Source organism: Pteronotus mesoamericanus, unplaced genomic scaffold (assembly GCF_021234165.1).
Source record: "Pteronotus mesoamericanus isolate MK-2021 breed Mesoamerican mustached bat unplaced genomic scaffold, CSHL_Meso_final contig_220, whole genome shotgun sequence".
Taxonomy (NCBI): Eukaryota; Metazoa; Chordata; class Mammalia; order Chiroptera; family Mormoopidae; genus Pteronotus; species Pteronotus mesoamericanus.
The window spans coordinates 8,257,602-8,277,831 of NW_026555091.1; the positions used below are offsets into that span (position 1 = coordinate 8,257,602).

General features: G+C 57.6%; 1 protein-coding gene across 5 annotated transcripts in view; it reads left to right on the forward strand.

The window, feature by feature from the left end:
• The window catches only part of GRB10 (growth factor receptor bound protein 10), a 117,310-nt gene that overhangs the window by 8,536 nt on the left and 88,544 nt on the right, over nucleotides 1–20,230 (forward strand). The window lies entirely within an intron of this gene.

The following is a 20,230-nucleotide window of genomic DNA, read 5'->3' on the forward strand; positions in this document are numbered from 1 at the left end:
CTGCCACGTCCCCCCAGAGGGAGGGGTGTCGCCTCTGCTCACCTGTCCTGTCGCCTGTTTAACGTCCCCAGCCTTCTTTTTGTCTTCGTGTGTTGTTGGGTCGTGTGTCTGCTCATGCACGCGCACGCGTGCGTGTCTATGTGGAAGTATAGGTTGTGACTAGCAGGTAGCAGATACCCCATATGTTGTGTCTGTTACTTTCCTTGCTGTCATTTTAAATGGATCTCTTCCCTGTGATGCCCAATAGCTTGCTGCCTGGGGCTTCAAGACCTCATCTCTACTTTGCTATTCTTGCTGTGACATTTTTGGGAGGGATATTAGAAAAGTGATTCTGAACAACCAGAACTGGCTGGCTTTGGGGTCACACAGTCCCCTGAGGCAGGTGGGGAGAGGGATGGAGCCCCGTCACGTGTCTGACTGGTGGTGAGCCTGAGAGTCCCCCCTACCTGCGGTGTGCTGTTTTCCATGGTTTCACGGGTGGGTGTGGAGGACTTTGGGGTTCTGTGGGTGGCCAGGGTGTATGTCCTTGCCCACGAGGGGAAAGGGGGCTCCTGGATAAAGACGGGACAGTGGAGGGAGCAGGAGGCTCTCTGGGTTGCCATGAGAACCAGGGATCGGGGATCAGAACAATGGAGGGCTCCTCAGGTGCCTTGGGGCATGACCCCTTCACACCAGGCTTCGTCCTGGGATTCCAAAAGTGCCTCCCCTTTGAAGTGTGAGTGTGGTCCCAGGTCAGGGAGGGTGGGGCCCTGCAGTAGGGGCCTCTGAGCACATGCCGCGGCAGCGTTGGGGGTGTGTCCCACTGGGCATATTTTGGACGCAGGGCGTTATCCCAGCTTTGCTAGATGGCGTCCCCACTTCTCCATGTTGGAGCACACCAGGCTGTGTCGGGGGCCGCAGATTCCGCCATCCAGTTGTTGTGCGCCAAGCTGCCCGGTCCATCTGGGCGGAGCCGTACGTCAGCGGATCAGCTGAGCGGTCTCCCACGCTACAAGCGGTGCGCTACACCCTGCGCCCGCCTGCGCTCGCGCTCAGCCGCGTGTGCGCAGCGACCTCTTGCGGCAAGTCCCTCTCTGATGCGCCAGCCAATCGCATCCGCGGTGTGTGGCTCTGTTGTCCAATCCTGCACGCCCGCCTGCGGACCAGCGAGCGGTCTCCCACGCTGTGGACTGCGCACTGCTCCGCCTGTGCCGCGACTGCGTGCGCCCAGCGACCCTGTGCGTGCGCCAAGTCCCGGAATCATAACAGGTGCTGGGCCATCCGTGGAGTGGCTCTGTTGTCCGTTTGTGCGCAACGGCCAGCGGACCAGCTGAGCAGTCTCCCACGCTGCGCACTGTGCACTGCGCTGCCTGTGCCCGCGTCTAGCTGCGTGCATGTCCCATGCAACAAGGGCTGGGCACCCTTGCAGGCGCATCGGCCTACCCGTACGCAGCGTGGGTCTGTTGTCCCCGTTTGCGTACTTGCCGGCGGAACATCTGAGCGGTCACCCGCGCTGCGCACCGTGCAGTGCGCGGCCTTTGCCGGCGCTCGGCCGTGTGCGCATGCGCCCGGCCTCCGCGTGCGCGCGGCAAGTCCTCTGAGCGCAGCAGGTGCCGGCGCTGACGCGGGTGCAGCTGCCGACCCGTCCGCTGTGTGGCTCTGTTGACCGCTTCTGCGCTGCGGCGGCGGACCAGCTGAGCCGACTCCTACCATGCGCACTGCGCTGCACGTGCCCGCGCCGGGCCTGGTGCGCGCGGCCACCCCGTGTGCGCGCGGCCACCCCGTGTGCGCGGCAAGTGGTGCACAGGAGGAGCCGGGCACCCGAGCAGGTGTATCGACTGACCCATCCGCGTCATTTTTCCGTTGTCCGTTGCTACTCGCGAGCGCGCAGAGCAGCTAAGAGCTCTCCCATGTTGCGCACTATGCAATGCGCCGCCTGTGCCCGCGCCCGGCCGCGTGCGCGCAGCGGCCGCATGCGCGCAGCGACTCCGTGCGTGCGGCAAGCTCTGCGCAGCAGGTACCAGGCACTGACGCGAGTGCAGCGGCCGACCCATCCGCGGTGTGGCTCTCTTGCCCAATATTCCACGCTGGTCGGCGGACCGGCTGAACCATTTCCCACGCTGCGCACCGTGCACTGCGCCGTCTGTGCCCGCGCCCGGCCGCATGCGCGCAGCGACCCCGTGCGGCAAGTCCCGCGCAGCGGGTGCATTGGCCGTCCCGTCCTCGGTGTGGCTCTGTTGTCTGCTTCTGCACATCGGCCTGAGGACCAGCCCCAGCAGTCGGCCGCGCTGTCCCCGCCGCCTGCCGCCTGTGTGGTCCAGCGGCTCCAAGCGCTACGCGTTCTGGGAAGCGCCACTCTCAGCCCGGCCTTGGCTGCCCGCGGAGTCCAGGGTCCTGTAGCCTCTGTGGATGGTAGCTGTCGCACGTGTTGTGTAACCCTTTCTAATCTTAATTGTTTAATATGGAACAAGTATTGACTGCACCCAGATAAACCTGCCGCTATCTCTTAGCCAAGTGGCGGGCAGTGGTGTGGGAGCAGCTGGAGAAATGGACCCTTCTCTCTGCCAAAGACAAACACCAAGGCCTGCCTGGACTTCTTTTAAACCTTGATTACGTATATGGTCTGGTAGGGAAGCCTGGGGTACATACATCTTGTCACATTGCCTCTTTCTCCAAAAATCTGCCTCCACCATCGCCATCACGGGACCGTGTCGGAGGACCGAGGCGAAGAGAGAAGATGTGGGGAGAGCTCCCATTTCTGATGGCGTTGGACTCACTGATCCAAACCGGGGTGGGGCTGTCTTACCCCAGCTCTTCAGAAAACATAGTCAGATCACCTGTCTCACACGTTGATTGTCCCTTTGATCAACTGCCATCTGTCCGTTGATGGCAGGAGCCCCTGCCAGGGGGTGGATGGAGGTCTGGGAGGCACCTACCTGCACACAGGTAGCGGTGGTGTGGGAACGCTGCTGTCTGCACTGCCCAATGGCTTCACTCCGGTCCTGGTGAGGGCCGAGGGGGCTTCTGCCCCGCGTTCTCTGTAAGTATGAGGGCCGCGGCAACCACGGGGATTTGATGGGTGATGCCCCACAGGGCTGGGCCTCAGAGACTGGTCAGAAGTGGCTGTGGGACCAGGCATTGCCTTTGTTTCATGCATGTCTGCGCCCCTTTGCTTTCTGGGGGGTGTCCTGTCCCTCTGTGCCAGGGGAGCAGGACCGCACCCGCTCCTGTCGCGGGGGCGGGCGCTCTGTGTTGGGTGGGGGGTGGGGTGGGCCAGGGAGAGGGGACTTCCGGGATTTTTTGCTCCTCTTGGGTCCGTTTGCATAGAGGTGGGGCAGGCCGCCGAACGCGGAAGCAGGTTTCTTTGAGCCGGGCGCCCCGAGGGTGGGGGCCAGGGGCTGCCCCCGCCCTGTGCCAGCAAGGCAGGGACGACGGGCACCCCCCCGGACGTCGGGAGGGGGTGCTGCCCACCAGCTCTCGAAGAGCACAGCAGGTGGAAGCGCCCGGAACGTTACTCTTGATCCCCCTGGGTTAGAGGAACTTCAGAATGGCAGCATGGAAGGGTGGGTGATTGTAGCATCTTCCAAGGATTGCCCTCCCTCGTTACCACCCAGAGCCGGGGTTCTGAATTCCCAGAGAACACTGAATCTTTTGACTCTTGGAATCTGGCGACATTTCAGGATCCGTGGGCAGTCCACCCTCGAGGCCCCGCGGCCGCGGGGCCGCCTCTCGGGGTGTGTGCTGCGACCCAGTGAGAACGTCTCCAGCCACGCGCGTGGGCTAGGACAGGGGCCCCGTCCTTCCAGGCGGGCGGACTGCGCTCTGATGATGCCCCGGCGGAGGACCGCGCGGGCAGGACCAGGCGGCGTCAAGGGCGGACCCTGACCCGGCCGCCCCGGCACCCTGCCTCTCAGCGCATGCCCCAGGCCCTGCCCTCCCCTCTGAAGCTCACGTCCCCAGGTTGGGACCTGAGGTCCCGCGTCCTTGTGAAGCATCCCGGTGGCTCTTACAGGCCCAAAGCCGGAGAGGTGTTGCTTTGTTCTGTCATCCCCCTGGCACAGGGGCTCTGTGCTGGGCCTGGTGACCGTGGGCTCCTGGCGCTCAGGCCCGAAAGCTGGCAGCTCCCACCTGCCAGAGCTGTTGCCCGGCTGGGAGGTCAAGGACAGCATGCGGGGCGGCCTGGGGTGGCCGGAGCCCTGGGACCCTGGGGATGCGGGAGAATGAAAGGAGGCCCTGTGTGGGCCTTGTCGTTTCTGTCTTTTTCATCAGACTTTAAAAAGAAGTTGGCTCCATCCCCAGGGCTCACCCAGCACCACCCAGGGCAGGACACCAACAAGCACGCCTGGCACTTGGCATGGTCGCACGCCACATCCAAAATTGGTGTGAGAAGCCGGGTTCAGCCATGTTTCGTAGAATTCACTAGCTGGACGTGACCCACGAAATTGAGATCTATCAGGAAAAATCTCCCCTCCCCTCCCCTCCCCCCGGCAGTGTGGCTCTGCCCCTCCCGACGCCCGGAGGGGTTCAGTTAGAGAGACAGGAAGACGCCAGGCAGAGCCTCAGATGAGGGGCCAGGAGGTCTGTACGGAGCCCGCTTGCTTCTCTGTCCTTTCCTGTGTCCAGGGCCGTCTTCTTGGAACTGTCCCGGGCTGTGCGGCGTGGCCCGTGTAAGGGTTTCGAGGAGGACCCTGGGTGACTTTGGACAAGGACCTGTTCAGTCATTCGTTCAACGGATGTTTGAGGAAGCACCTTGTTTGCTGCCTGCCCCCCTCCCTCCCACCCCCACTTCGATGGAGAGTAGGGACATCTGTGGAGGAAGGGACAGTGAGCAGGCGGATGGCGTGGGTGGACTCAACAATTGAGAAGTGATGTGAATGTATCTTTCACTCACTTTCCTGGAGGGCGCTGGCACGTTTCCGTACTGACACGCGTTAACGGCTAAACAGTGTCTGAAAACAGAACTTAAACTTCAGTGTGAACGTGATCTCCTAGAGATCCTGGGAGAACGCAGGCTCCGATCCAGCAGGCCCTGGGCGGGGCCGGGCCTCGCGTTTCTCTTTCCCTCCTGGGGGTGCTCCCGCGGCTGGTCAGGGCCCACACTTCCTGTCCGGAGCTCTTCCTGCATTTCCTCCCCTTCTCTCCTCAGTTTCTTTTTCTCTAAAAGTCCCTGAAAAGGACACTTTTCTGTGCAGGCTCTCTTATTACTAATGCTATTACTTAATCTAGGAACTTTTCCAAGCATTTTTCAGTGAATAGCCCTGCATTGTTACGAGTGGCATTCTTAAATATGTCCAGACTTTACTGCGTTTATCAACACGGGCAGTGTCCTGCTTGGACGTTTACTGGGGTTCCTGTGGGGGTTTTTTGGTGGTTTCTCTTTTGTTTATGATAAGAGAACACTTAGAAAGTTCTGAAGGCTTCTGACTCTTGAAAGATCTGGAACTGAGCCGGCCTTCCTTTCAGGAAGGCGGGGGGTGTGTCCCCACCGAGCCCCACTTGTCTGGAGGTCCCGCTGAGCACCCCCACCGCCCAGCACCACAGGCGAGGGCCCCGAGCGGCGGAGAGGCACGCGCCTGCTGTTCCCGGGAGGCTACCCGCCTGGGCCCTGCCTGTGCTGTCCGTGTGCGCTTTGATTTAGGTGGGGCTGGGCTGTCCTGCCCTCCCTGTTAGGGACGTGGCGTCCGGGCAGCTTTCGCCTCAGCCCCAAGCCTGCAGCACCTCTTCTTGGTTAGACCTTTCGGACCACCCTGCTGCCAGGATCCCCCTCCCTTGGGTCACGGGTAACGGGCCCTTGGGGACATTGTAGTCTCGCCTCCCCTGGTTGCTCAGCACGTGTGTTGACGGACTCCACGGGGCTTGGACCCTCTCCCTTGTCGTCCTCTCTGAGACATCCCGTAGGCACAGAGTGAAATAGATGACTCGGTGCTTCCTGAAGGTTAATAGATGCCACAGAGCTACTATCTGTGGCCAGGTGGGCTTTGGAAATGTTAGGGTAGATAAAGTTTGTTTCTTCCTTTAATTTCTTTTTTTTAATTTTATTCATTAAGTTTTAGAGAAGGGAGGGAAGGAGGGAGAGAGTAAGAAAGAGGTATCGATTTGTTATTCCTCCACTATTGACGCACTCACTGGTTGACTCTTGTATGTGCCCTGACGTGGGATCGAACCTGCAGCCTTGGTACATCGGGATGATGCTTCAACCAACCGATCTACCTGGCCAGAGCCGATAAAGTTCGTTTCTGATGGCAGAACTTTCAGAACATTTAGGGTGACGCTCCACGAAGAAGACAAGTTATAGTGGTTCCAGATTCGGGGGCATGGCGCCCCTCTTTGTGTTGACTGTGTCATGGGGCTAGTCTTTCACGGAGTCCCCCCTCTTTTTTCCAAAGCAGCTTTATCAAGATACAACTCACAGATCATACAATTTGCCCCCCTTAAAGTGTGCGACTCAGTTACAGTTACTGTATTACAGCTACCTACGGTCAGTATGTGTGTGTAGGTAGATAGGTAAGGACAGTGTGTACCAGGTCCAGCTAACAGTTGCAGAAAGATATGGCCGCTGCTTTTAGAAAAGCTCACGACATCAGAAAGGAACCCCCTCTCTGTCGCTGGCACTCCCCCTCCATCGCCCCACCCAGCCCTGTCGGCCACTCCCCCGCTGCCTGCTGTCTCTCGATGTCCCTGTTTGGAGTATTTCTGTGATCGGGATCCCATGGCATGGGGTTTGTGCCTGGCCCCTTTCACTTAGCGCAACGTTCGCAAGGTCTCTCCGTGTGCGGCACATCCTTCATCTTCGCGGCTGCACAGTATTAATGTTCTCTTGCAGGCACACACGACCTTCTGTTTATCCATTCGGCCGCTCTTGAATATTTGGGTTGTGTGCACCGTTCCATTCTCATGGATGATGCTTCCGTGAGCCTCGGCACATGAGTTTCCGTGGGGGTCCCCGCCTGGCGTGTCTGGGGGTAAACACCGGGACATGGAACTGTGGGTCGCGGGGTAAGCCCCGCATGTCTGGCGGGCATGTGGAGGCCCCACTGTTTTCCGCAGAGGCAGCACCAGTTTTCATCCTCGTCAGTGATGCACAGAGGTTCCAATTTCTTCACATCCTCGCTGCCCCAATAGATGTGAAGTATCTCACTGCAGTTTGGATTTGCATTTTGTTGAGTTGTGGGAGTTTGTTATATGTTCTGGCTATGAATCCCTTATCGGATTCATGATTTGCAACCATTTTGCCCCTTGCCGTGGGTTATCTTTTCACTCTCGTGTTCTGGGATAAACATTTTTTAAAATTTTGAGGAAGTTCAACTTATTCTATTCTTTTGTTTCCTTTCTTTTGGTGTCATATCTAAGAAATCATTGCCAAATCCAATGTCGTGATGGTTTCCCTGTTTTCTTCTAGGAGTTCTGTGGTTCTAACTCTTACATTTAGATCTTTGATCTGTTTTGAGTTGGTTTTTGTTTATGGTGCAATACTGGGACGTCCAACCCATGGGCCGCACGCAACCCGGGATGGCTGTGAACGCGGCCCAACACAGGATCGTACATTTACTTAAAACATTGTGAGATTTTTTTTTGGTGATGATGTGTCACAATGTATTTAATGTGTGGCCCAAGACAACCCTTTTTCTTCCAGTGTGGCCCAGAGACGCCGAAAGATTGGACACCCCTGGAAGGTAAGGGTTCGTTTCATTCTTTGGCATGTGGGTATTCAGTTTTCCCAGACTCACTTGTTGAAAAGACTCCCTCCCCGCCATTGGCTGGCCTTGGTTCCCTTGTGGAAAGCCACCCCACGAGGGATGGGAGGGTTTCATCCACAGGCTCCCTGTTCCTCCCGTTGGTCTGTACGTCTCTCCTTACGCCAGTCTCACACTCCTGATTTCTGGAGCTTTGTAGTAAGTTTTGAAATCAGGAAGTGTGAGTCCTCCAACGTTGAGCTTTTCTTTCAGTGTTGTTTTGGCAGTTCAGGGTCCCTTGGGAATCCATATGAATTTTGGAGAGCATTTTAGATTTCTGCCAAAAAAACACTGGTGGGGTTTTGTCAGGGACTGCACTGTAACTGTAGATTGCTGTGATTTACCAATGGTAAGTCTTCCAGTCTGTGAACATGAGCTGTCTTTTCTTAATTAGGTCTTCTTTCTGTTCTTACCAATGTGTTCGTAGTCTTCAGTGTACAAGTCTTTCACCTCTTGGTTACATTTATTTCTATTCTTGATGCTATTGTAAATAGAATTGTTTTTTAGTTTTATTTTTGGGTTGTTCATTGTTAGGCGAGAGAAACAACTGATTTTTGCATGTTGACTTTGTGTTCTACAACTTTGATGAATATGTTTATTACCTGTAATAGTCTTGTGTGTCTAGACACTTTAGGGTTTTCTATGTATCAAAACTATGTTATCTGGAAACAGAGATTATTTTACTTTTTCATTTCTCCTTTAGATACCTTTTATTTTTTTCCCCACGCCTGATTGTTATGGCTAGATCTTCCCTGTGTTGCACAGTAATGGTGCGAGCAGCTGCCCTTGACTTGTGTCTGGTCTCAGGGGGAAGCTTTCACTCTTGTGCCTTTAAGCATGATGTCGTCTGAGGGGTGTGTCCTACGTGGAACGGTGTATCGTGGTTAGAAGTTCTCTTCTGCTGTGGTCTGAATGTGACCCCTGCGTTGTATGGGTTGGAATCCTGGAAGAGGGGCCTTTGGAGGGGGACTTGGTTATAACCAGGGTCCAGCCACCCTGAGTGGGGTTCATGCCCTTGTGAAGGACATCTCCCGGAGCGCTCTCGCTGCTTCTGCCTCGGGAGGACACAGGGAGAAGTGTGTGGCCTGGGCCCAGCCGGTCGCCTGACCACGCGGCACCCTGACCTCAGACAGCAGCCTCCAGAACCGTGACCAATAAATGTCTGTTGTGTATCAGCCACCCAGTCTGTGGTTTGTTGTTATAGCAGCTAAAACGGACCAAGATGCCATCTGTTCTTTGTTTGTTTCTAATGCATTTTTCTAGATTAGTGGACGTTTTCTCTCTTTGTTCTGTTAACGTGGTGTTTTACGTTATTAATGTGCATGTTGAACCACCCTTGCATTCCATGAATCTGCCCCACTTGGTCAGGTGTGCAATCCTTTGCACACACCACTGCCTTGGGTTTGCTAGTGTCTTGTTGAGGGGTGTTTGCATCCGCATTCATCAAGGATATTGGTCTGTACTGGCTTTCTTTTCCTGGAGTGTCTTTGGCTTTAGTATCAGGATAATAAATACATGCTTTCTAGAATGAGTTACAAAGTGTTCCCTCTTTTGGAAGAGTTTGGGAAGGGTTGATTTGAATATTTCTTCAAGTGTTTGGCAGAATTCTTCAGTGAAGCCATCTCGTTCAGTCCTTTATCAGGAGGTGTTTGATTATTAGATTATTTCCCTTACTAGTTATAGATTAAGTCACATTTTCTGTTTCTTCATGATTTTGTTCTGTTAGATGGTATGTTTCTAGGCATTTGTCAATTTCATTAGGTTATCCAAGTGTTGACATACAGTTGTTCATAACACTCCCTTAAAATTTTTATTCAGTAAATTCAGTAGTGGTGTGCTTATTTTCATGTTTAATTTTAGTAATCTAACTAAGTGGTTTTAGTTTGGTTTTTTTTTGTGGTCCTGTAAGGTGTAAATTTAGCTTATTTGAAGTCTTTCTTTTTTAAAGGAAACATTTAGAACTGTGCATTCTTTCTTAGCACCACTTTTTGAAGCATCCCATACATTTTGATAACATTGTTTTTGTTTTTATTTTTCTCAAGTTATTTTAAAATTACTTCTGATTTTTTTTCTTTGACCCATTCAGGTTTTTTGGCCTTTTTTTTTTTTTTTTTGACCCATTGGTTTTTAAAGAGCCTATTAATTTCTGCATAGTTTTGAGTTTTCCAGTTTTACTTTTGTTGTGGATTTTTAGTTTTAGTCTATTGTGGTTGGAAAGATACTTTTTATGACTTCAATATTGTTAAATTTCTTAAGACTTCTTTTGTGGCTTAGCATATGGTTTATCCTTGAAGATCTTTCATATGCGCTTGGAAAAAATGTGTATTTTGCCGTGATTGAGTGGAGTGTTCTGAATATGTCTGCGACAGCCAAGTGGTTTCTAGTGGCGTTCCAGGCCCTGATTTCCTTATTGATCGTTCGGCTGTTTTCTCTATCCATTTCTGAAAGTGGAGTTTCTGAAAGTGGAGTCTCCAACTGTTATTAAAGAACGGCCCATTTTTCCCTTCAGTTCTGCCAATATTTGCCTCATATCTTTTGGGGCTCTGGTTTTTGGTGCATGTATGTTTATAATTGTTATATACGTTATATGAGTTGATCTATTCTCAACATACAATGCCCTTCTTTGTCATTCTAACAGTTGACGCTTAAAGTCTACGTTGGCTGATGTTTATATGGCCACCTAACTTTTTCTTACTAGTAATGTGAAATGTCTTTTTACTTTTCATCTGTTTCATCTAAGCTAACGGGAGTCTCTTGGAGACAGCACTTAGTTGGATTATGTGGTTTTTCCCCCATTCTCCAATTTCTGTCTTTTGCTCGGAGGGTTAACCGTTTGCATGTAGTTACTGCTGAATCAGTACCTCGGCCATTTTGCAGTTGCTTGTGTGTGTGTGCATCGTGGGGCCTCTTTGGCCCTTTCTCTGGAATTCTCTTCCTACACCTTCCCTTCTGCTTTCCCAAAGGCTGCTTGGATGTAAACGTTTGCAGGATAAATTACATTCAGAAGAACCTGTTACAGAACCCAGACCCTCGAACCGGTTGCTCCGGGGGCTCCTGCCCCCGCGGCCCTGCCTCCGCCCTGGTGGGAGGGCGGAGAGTGGCCTGCGTTCCCCGCATAACTCCAGAACCTGCTGGGGCGCGGCTGCGTGCTGCTGGGTGAGGGGAGGGGAGCGAGGACTTGACCGGGTCGGGGGGGGGGGACTTCCTCCCTGTCCCCAGGGCTGGGTTTCCAGGGTCACACTGAGCCCCTAGCACAACCCTGCAAGGGAGGGAGAAGAGGAAATGGGACCTCTGGACAGTTAGAGGATTGTTGGGGGCCCCCGTGGGCTTTGGTGGGAGAGTTAGAGCTACGCTTGCAGGCCTTAGGGCCCCCGAGTGCCGTCCTAGGAGAGAGAAGGTAGGAGGGAGAGGTCCTGAGTGTCCACCAAAAGCCCACCAGCATGAACGAATAGCGGGTGGGGGGGAGTGGGTACTAAGAAAGGGCCTCGTTCAAGGATGCTGCTTCTTCACTCTCGCATTTGTAAATATTAAATGCAATTCTAAGTAAATTCACTTCCCCGCCCCCCGCCAGGAGGCCTTTAGTGCCCTTCCCTTGGGGAAGTTTTTCAGGAACGATTCCACCTCCTGGCAGCCCTGGGACCCACGGCCTCAGAACGGCCTAGAAGCTGGTCAGTTTGGGAACCTGGGTCGCGTCATTCTGCCCCGTGTGGTGCCGTCACGTCCCTTCCCCTTGCTTTCCAGACGCAGGGGCCCCTCTGCGTTTGAGTGTTGCAGCAAAGGCCTTGGGTTCCGAGGGGGGTTTGGAGGCAGGGAGCAGGCGGGGCCCCGGGATGTGCGCGTTTGCCCCGTCTCCATTGCTCAGGGTGTCTGAGAGCCCTGGGGGCGCCCACGGTTGAAGGGGCCACCTCCCCGCGAGGCTGCCCCTGCTGTGCTGCACCAGGTTTTGGGGCGCCTGGCGGCCTTCGAGATTATCTGACTTTATATCAGCCCCTGGGGGTGGGTTGGGGCTTTCTGAGGGTGAGATCGGAGTTCAGTTCTCCGCCCCCCTCCCCCCGACCCCTGCTGGGGCTGAGGCTCGGGTAGAAGACTAGGCATTAGGAAGGTCCTTGCCCCAGTTAGCAGCGTAAATCCCACATTCTCAGGTCAGAAATAGGTCCTCTTCCCCGCCAAGCCTGCACGGGGCCTGGGCGTGGCCATCCTGCAGCGGCGAGCGGGGAGACACAGCCGCCCTCTGTCCCCCCAGCCCGCTCCGCGCGGGCTCTGGGCTCCCACGTCATCAAACAGTTAACACAGAGGCGAGCACACAGCCGGATCCGCATCCATGGAGAATGTCTGCGTTTTCTCTGGGGTGGGGGTGGGGCTCCAGCCCGGACGCTGACGTGTGCGCTGAGTTGAGGCCCCTGGCTCCGCGCGGGAGGGAGCGCGGCCAAACAGCCACGCCCTGGTGTCTGTGGGGGTCAGGAGCCCCCGGGAGGCCGGGGGGCCGGAGCTGGAGCTCTGCTGGAAAACTGGAAAGACTGGCCCCGTGACATTTCCTTCTGACTCTCCCCTCTGGGTGGCTTATTCTGGAGGCAGGAAAGAATGTTCTAAATGACTTAGCGACGTGCGTCCTGCCAGGAGCAGGCAGGACAGGCCTCTGGGCAGCATGGCCGAGCCGCTCCCGGAGGTCACAGCCCCCATCCCCTGCTCAGAGCCACCCTCGGATGGAATGCCGACCCCAGGGGGCCTGGCCGGGGACATTTATTGACACGGCCACGTCTCCAGCAAAAAGTTCTGAAACAGGATTAAGAAAATATTTTCTGAGCGAAGAAGTCTCCTCGCTCCCGCTGCAGAGCCGTGTGGGCGGCCGCGTCAGGGTCCAGGGGGAGGGCCGCAGAAGGGGCCCTGCTGGGGGTGGGGGGTCTGGCCTGGCCCCGGCCCCCCAGGGGAGCCCCCCGGGGCTGGGTCACCCTGGAGAGGCTGCAGGCAGTCACACGTTCTCTGCCCCCAGCTCTTCCCAGGTCCTAACAAAGCTCCTCAAGCGCCTGTGTGAACGGGTTTTCCATTTTAGAAACAAAGGCAGACATTTAAAACATAGTCATTTCTCCATAAAAAGAATGTTAATAAAGGTATTGTATATACACATAAGTAGCATCTTTTAAGGAAAAATAACTATGTTTTTTCAAGTCAAAAGCTAATGAGGCGGGGAAAGGCCAGGTGAGTTTGTACTTGGAGGTCGGCTTCGACCTCCGCGCTGGAGCAGGGCCCCGGCTCCCCCAGGGCGGCCCGGGCTGCGGCTGCAGGCGAGGGGAGCCCTGCCCTGCAGCGCCCTCCCCTGTGAAGGTGGGTGCCCAGCACGGGCCCCCCAGGGACCTCTCGTCTGTCGGGGCGGCCGTAGCTCAGAGGGGCCGGGGGACACCTAGTCTGCAGGCACTGAGCCCCCAGTGAGGGGGGGCCCGGGCGCCAATCTCCTCGTGCCTTTTTGGGTTAAAACACAGAGGTGGCACGGAGATGAGGGGCCAGGCGCCGTGCACCCCCTCAGCCGCGGAACTGAGCCGAGGCGATGGGCTGCCGCGGGCCGGGGGCCGGGGGCCGGGGGCGGCGGTGCTCAGAACGAGCGCGTGGGGCTCTGCGCAGGCCGAGCCTGGGCCGCGGGGCGTGGGACGGTCTCGGTACCATCACAGCCGTACCTGCCTGGCGGGGCTGCCCAGAGACTCTGTCCTCAGGAGTGTTCTGGAACCTCGAGGGTTAACTCGTAGAGCCCAGAGAGAGAGAAGAGGGGGCGGAGGCGCTGGCTGTGTCACAGCCCCCAGGACCCCTGAGCTGGGAGCTGCAGAAGGAGGCCTGGAGGTGGGACCTGTTTTCTCTGCAGGCTGAGCTGTTTTACTCTGGACACTCCGACAGGAAATGGGGGGGTTTCCCCGACGATGGTTCAATTCTCTGGACGCCAACGGGCGGCCCTACAGAGTCGACTCAGCTCTGTCACTGTCCACCAGGCCCTCACGGGGGAAGGGCTCCAGGCTGGCACAAGCCCCGGGCCACCTGCCCTTTGGGCCCAGTGGCCGCAAGGGGGGGGTTCCTGCAGCCCCCTTCTCCAGTTTGAGCCCTGGGCGGAGTGGTTGGCGGGACTCAGGGAGGCCCCTTAGCTGTGTGCACTGGGTCAGTGCGAAGGCCACAGCTCAGGAGCAGCCAGAGAGGGGAGAAGCCTGGGATGGGGGTGCGGGTCATGGGACACAGCGTCCCCCGGCTGGGAAGGTCTGAACCCTGTCCTTCAGGGCTTTTTATGGAGGGGCTACCACGCAGGCGCGGTTGGCTCATTGGCTGGGGGTGACGAGTCCAGTCTCTAGCTCCCCTCCCCTCTCGAGGGGCTGCCAGTTCCAACTCTGCGGTCCCTCCCTGGCCTTCCTGGGGACCAGCCCCCAGCCCCCTGTGCAGAAGACGGTCCTCGCTCCGGAAATTCTCAGTTTTAGGGGCTGTGCCTCCAAAGGGGGACAGAGGCCAAGGCTTCTTTATTATCTGTCCTGGGGAAGCGTGGGGAGCCATAGCGCACGTTTGGGACTTGTGGAGCGAAGGCGAGGCTGCGGGACATGCGGGGGACACGTGATCTCTACTTGCACAGAGAAGCCACCCCCCTAGCTGAAGCAGGTCGTTTTTTATCAAAACGAGAGATTCCTGAGATTTCTTCTCAGGTCTCAACGTGAACCTTCCTCACCCCCCGGCATCCTGACCTTGTAGGTGGCATGATGGCTGTGACCTTTTCAAGACAATGGAATTTAGAAACCCTGAATCTAAAAAGATTGGGCTTCACTCAGGAGCCTCTGTCGGAGGCCCCTGGACGCCGGTCTGTTGCGACTGTACTGATAGCTCGGTGGCCTGGAGGAGGAGGACTAAGGAATGCCGTGCCGAGGGCCTGCTCCTCGGTGGAGCTGACCGAGCCAGCGTGCGGTGCGACCCTGGCCGCTCACCGAGGCCCCAGCAGGGCGGGGCACAGTGACGATCCCCCGGAGCGCTCGCCTGAGCGCAGGTGGGCTTCCGAGGGATTTGCTTGGGGCGCCCGCCCCCTCGGTGGTCCCCGAGGCAGGGAAAGAAAAGGTGTGATCGTCTTCAAAATAAAAAGTCCTGAAGGCGGGGGAGCACTGAACCTCGGGGCGCGCCCCCTGAGCTGGCGGAGATAATGGGCAGTTCCAGAGCGGCCACGGCCCTCGCCGCGCGTGGGCCCACGTCCCCAGACCCGCGGCGGAGGGGAGACACGCTGCCCTGCCGCCGGCCCTGCCGCCCTGGGCCGTGAACGCCTGTATTCTCTCCACAGGCAGCAGTGTCTTCACTGACTTGGCTCTTTATCCGCTTTTTTTTTTTTTTTTTTTTTTTTTTTTTAAACTTAGGGCAGAATGAAAAAGCAAAAGCAGTGAAATGGAGGGCGAAGTCCTTCCCGTGTTTCTAGAAACAGCCCGTCCAGAACAGCGGCAGTCCCGCGGCTGTGTTCATGTGACTTGCTGGAGAGCTTAATGGCTTCATTGTGTTAGGGACACAGCAGTGATTTCTCTGGAATTCCTCGAAAGGGCGGGAGAGCCAGAATTTGGGCAGAGAGGGGACGCGGCGCCCGGGCGTGGGGTGGGGGCGGGAAGGCCGGGGAAGCACCCAGGCCCCCGGCCCTGAACGCGGAGGGCAGAGCTGCTCCCCAGAAGGCCCGTCCCAGAACCACGCCTGCACGCGTGTCCCCGTTCGTCACGCTGGGAACCCAGCGTCGCAGTGGGTGAAGGCCCCTCCCGCGGCCTCGGCTCCGTCCCGTGGCCCTCCCTCGGGGGGGGGGGGCCTTCTCCGGGGCGTTCTGGAGCGTTCTCTGCGTGGAGTTGGTGACAGGCACCCACATTGGTCGCCCTCCCCTTTTGCACTGGCGTGGCCCCCACCCCTTCTTAGCTCCTCTCCGCCGGTGACGTCTCTCACGCGCTCCCCTGCGCAGCCCTTTCGGGGTTCACGTCGCTCGGCCCGGCCCGCGGCGGGGCAGCTCCTGTCTCCCTTCACCGCCGGGGGAACTGAGGCCCGCGCAGGCGGGCTGCTCCAGGCCGAGCTGTCTGGCTCAGCGGGCTGAACATCCTGGTCCTGAAAGTAGGGATTTGTTGAATGTCTAAATAGTCACTGTTATTACTCTAAATATTTAGTGTGAGAAAGCTAAACAGAAGGAAAACTTTATGTTAACTCAGGAATTTTGGGAAGATATCAAAGATACTAAACAGAAATCAAGAGGCCCTTTCTGAAATATTTTGGAAGTATGTTAAGACATTTATTTTTCTTTGCCCAAGTTCATATATTCTTTCACATTTCAAGTTGATGTCGTGTCTGACTGTGAGGCTGTGAGGAGGGCTGGGGGAGGCTCCTCGCTTGGAGGTGCAGCGGCCAGAGCCGGGCAGGAGCCGGAAGCCTGTGGGTGTGCGCCAGGGGTCCCGGGGTCCCAGGGGAGCCCAGGGTGCTGGCTGTGGGTGTCGGGCGGGGCCAAGAGGTGCGAGCGCCGCGTGCGCTCCGTGCGCCTGCGGGCGGCCCTGCCGTTGCTGGGGCGGCCTGTGGCTCGGCCCCTTCTCAGTGCCTCGGGGCCAGCGATCATATGGTCTTCATTTCGTGTCCTGCGAAGCTCCAGCTTCGCTTTCTGACAACTGGACAGAAATGGTGGACACACAGGAGACCAGCCTCACAGGCCACCGTGGGCCATTTTTCTGTAATTCTAGATTAATTTTCCTGCTCATCGTGAAAAGCAAACCTCCCAAGTGTGTGTGGTAAATTTGAAAGCCTCTGCGTGAGGGGGCATCCGGGAGGCGCCCTGGGGCTTTTGTGCCAGAATCCAGGAAGAGCCCAGCTTCTCTGGAGGAGGCGGAAGCCTCGGACTGCGAGGACGGGACGTGGCCCCAGGTACACGCCGACCTTGTGACCATGGGTTCCCTTCTCAGCATCCAGCCCATTGTCATTTCAAAGACCCTCAGATTCGTGTGACCATCCACCGCCCACCCCACCTCTCAAAAAAAAACAGCTTTTGGTCAATAAAGCTACTAGAACTCAGAGATGCTTCACTCAACATCATCGCGGTAACACTTTTCAGACCTAACGTTCCTTTGCGAGGCAGATGGCAGATGCCTTTGCTAAGATGCCTTTGCGTTGGCAAGGGAGCTGGCTCTCACATCATCCTGCTTCCTGGGTGACCCTTTTTACCCTAAAGACCAGCGTGCCCTCTAAACATCCGAGGCGCAACGGCCTGAGGCGGCTGCCGCGTTTAGCACCTGACTGGGAGAGCGTCGGCGAGTCCTAGTTAATAGTAACTAGTATTCGTTGAACATTTACTCAGGGTGAGACCTGAGTCTTGATGCACTTTAGCGCCTTTCATCCTCATAAAGGCCCCGGAGGGAGATCCGGTGTTCGGGCGGAGGTGGGGGTTGGGGACAGCAAGACGGGGAGCTTGGTGACCGCCCGGTCGTCACCCGCTAAGATGGGGCGGGGGCAGGAGGCAGCCCAGGCCCCCTGGCTCCCACGCCCAGTCTCAGCCGGGGTGCCCAGTGGGTTTCTAGGTCCTCCCATGCCAGGGAGAAGCACGTGGTTTCATGTCCACCCGGAGCTGTCGGGAACGGTTGGTGTGTGAGGGTTTGCGTGAGGGTCAGTTCCCCGCCCAAGGACCCCACGCAGTGTCACCACCGAGCCTTGTTCTGTGCCGATGGCCCCCCTCGGTCGCTGTGAGGCGTTTCTTTAGACACATGGCAACGCAGTGCCGGGCACTTGACTGCGCTGTATGGAGCTCCTCAGAGACGGGGCGGCCCCCCCCACTCCTAGGACAGCGCCCCGGGCCCCCGGGAAAAAGCCGTTGGAGAAATGAACCAAAGGGCGCAGCCAGGACTTGCAGGTCGGCCGGCTTTGGCCCCTCCCGGGACGCACCGGCGCCCCAGGGGCACGTCAGGGGCTCTGCCGGGAAGAGCCTCAGGCTCCCCCGTGGCGTGCGACACGCAGAGGGTCCCTGCCGGGAGGGGTCCTGGGAAGGACGCGTGGATCCGAGGGACTCTGGGCCCCGCCCGCCCGCCTCGGGCGCTCGCGGGGCAGGGCTGCCGACACGGCCCTGGAGGCCCGCGCGCCTTCCCGTTGCGCCTGGCCCTGGTCGCTGCAGCCAGCGCACGTGGCAGCTCGAAACCTGCTTCTTACAGGTTTCTTTTTTGTCCTCCAAAGGCTCTTTTAAATTATCTACTTGAGAACAAAAGAAACCATTCCACGTATCTGTTGTGAAAGTTTTAGTCGTGGGCGCGGAGCGCGGCACCCATGTCGGCACGAGTCCCGCGCCTGCGGTGGCGACCCCGGACGCTCAGCGCCGGGGTCGGGCAGGACGCTGAGCCCCGGGACGGAGCTTCGGGGAGCCCTGTCGCCGTGACCAGCAGGGGTTCTTCTGTGCGTCCTCTTGGTCAAGCCAGGGGGCCCCCACATGGAGCCTGCAAGCCCCTGGCAGGTGAGGCCTGTTTGGTTTTCACCGGAAGGAAGTGCCTTTCTGGGCAGGAGAAGGGTCTGTTAAGCAGCGATTACGCTGAGATCCATACGTGCATCTCATTATCAGGCAGCGTGACCATCGACCCTTCATTTCGGCCTTTCTGCGGGGCCCCGGCCTGTTCCCCGCACCCTCTCCCCCACCCCCCGCCTTTGCTGCTTTCCCATTTTCAGTGTCAGCTAAGCCAGGCATCGTCCGCCTCGAACGAGAAGCGGAATGGCGTCTGCCGTCCCCTCTGCTGGGACACAGAGTCAGCGCCGAGCCCCACGGCCATTTGCTCCTGCAAGTCAGAGACACTGGCGTCACGCCTTCCTCTCTGGGCGTCCTCTGGTCTGTGGGCTTCTGGGACGACGTGCCTCCCTGTTTGTTCTCCTTACGCTTCTCTGTGTCCCCTCTCTCACCCCCCCCCCGCCCCCGCAGCTGATTTCTGCTGTCCACTCCGCAGCGAGCACCCTCCCATTCTTGGCAGATGCTTTACATTCTCCTGGGGCGTGTGCGTATTATTTCTGCCTCGTTTGGGGCCCTGACCGGGGATCAGCCTGCCCGATATGCCGAAGCTGCCTGTGTGTCTCCCTCCCTGGAAGGTACCAGAAAGCAAGGATCGCGCAGCAGATCTCGTGTCCACAGTCAGCCCGCACACGACCCCGCCCGGGGCAGGGTGGCAATAAACGTTGGATCAAGTGCTTTGCTATGTCGGGGTCAGAAACGTTGGCGTCTTAATGCCTTGTTTCTTTCTTTCTTTCTTATTTTTAAAGATTTTATTTCTTTTTAGAGAGAGGGGAGAAAGAGAGGGAGAGAAACGTCAGTGTGTGGTTGCCTCTCGCATGGCTCCCACTGGGGACCCGGCCTGCAACCCGGGCGTGTGCCCTGAGTGGGAGTCCAGCGGCGATCCTTCAGATCGCAGGCTGGCACTCAGTCCACCGAGCCACACCAGCCTGGGCTAACACCTTGTTTTTTGAAGGAGAGAATCTAAAAATCACTAATCTAAGGTGGAAGAGGAAACATAAATCGGTGCTCTGCCTGCCGCGAGTCACTTTGAGAGCCAGCTCTTTGGCTCGTCTTGGTTTCGAGAGTGTTTGCCACGCTGATGGAAGCATGGTGGCAGCCGCCGCTCTGAGCTCCCTGCTGCGGGGCCCCCCGCCCCAGGCCGCTTCAGTGCTGCTCTTAGTGGGGGGGGCCCCTCTCCTCATTCCAGCCGCGCCTGTCCTGGCTCCTGGCAGGGGATTTTCAGTTACATGCTGGGCATCGGGGGTTCCTCTCGGGCGAGAACCTGTTTCATATCCTCGGCAGGCGGCTTCCCTGTGGAGGCGCAGCCCCAGGTTCCTGGGCAGGGGAGGTTTGTGGGGCGGGGGGGTGGTGTCTGCTGGCCCCGCCAACGCCACCTGCAGAAGGAGGGGCGCCAGCATACACCTTGGCACAGTCCGGTCGGGTGGCACTGCAGCCCCTCCTTGGCCCCATGCACACCTTCGCAGGGCCACGCTTCCTTAGGGCCAAGCCCTTGGGGCCAAGTTGGGGGAAACGCAGCTGCCCTCAGGGCGCTCCGAGAGCAGAGTCGGGGGAGGGTGTAGGGAGGGCCCCCAGGCACAGCCCCCATCACTTTTTGGGGACCCCAGTGGCCTGGAAGGTAGGGGAGGGAGGACAAATCCCACCTAAGCCTGTGTCCCTGTTCACGGTGCCAGGAGGGGTGGAGGCCAGGTTCCCCGCTGGACCCCACCGGCCACCCCCCTGCAGGGCGACCGGGCGTTTGTGCCCACCAGGTAGGAGACACAGAATCGGCCCCTGCTGGGTCAGCAGACGCCGCCCCAGGGGATCTGAGTGTGGCCACCTCCCTCTGCCAAGTCCGGGGTGGGGGAGGGGGCTGGGAGGGAGGTGGAAAATCAGCTCGGCCTGCCCTGCTGAACCAGGGCGGGGGGAGCAGTTTTTCTTACAGTGCTTGGCTGAAGTGGAGGGGGACGTGGCGGAGAAGGGTTTGGTTTAGTTAGACCACCCTTTCCCGGGCCTTTGTTGCTGGGGGAGGGGGAGGGGGCAGGCT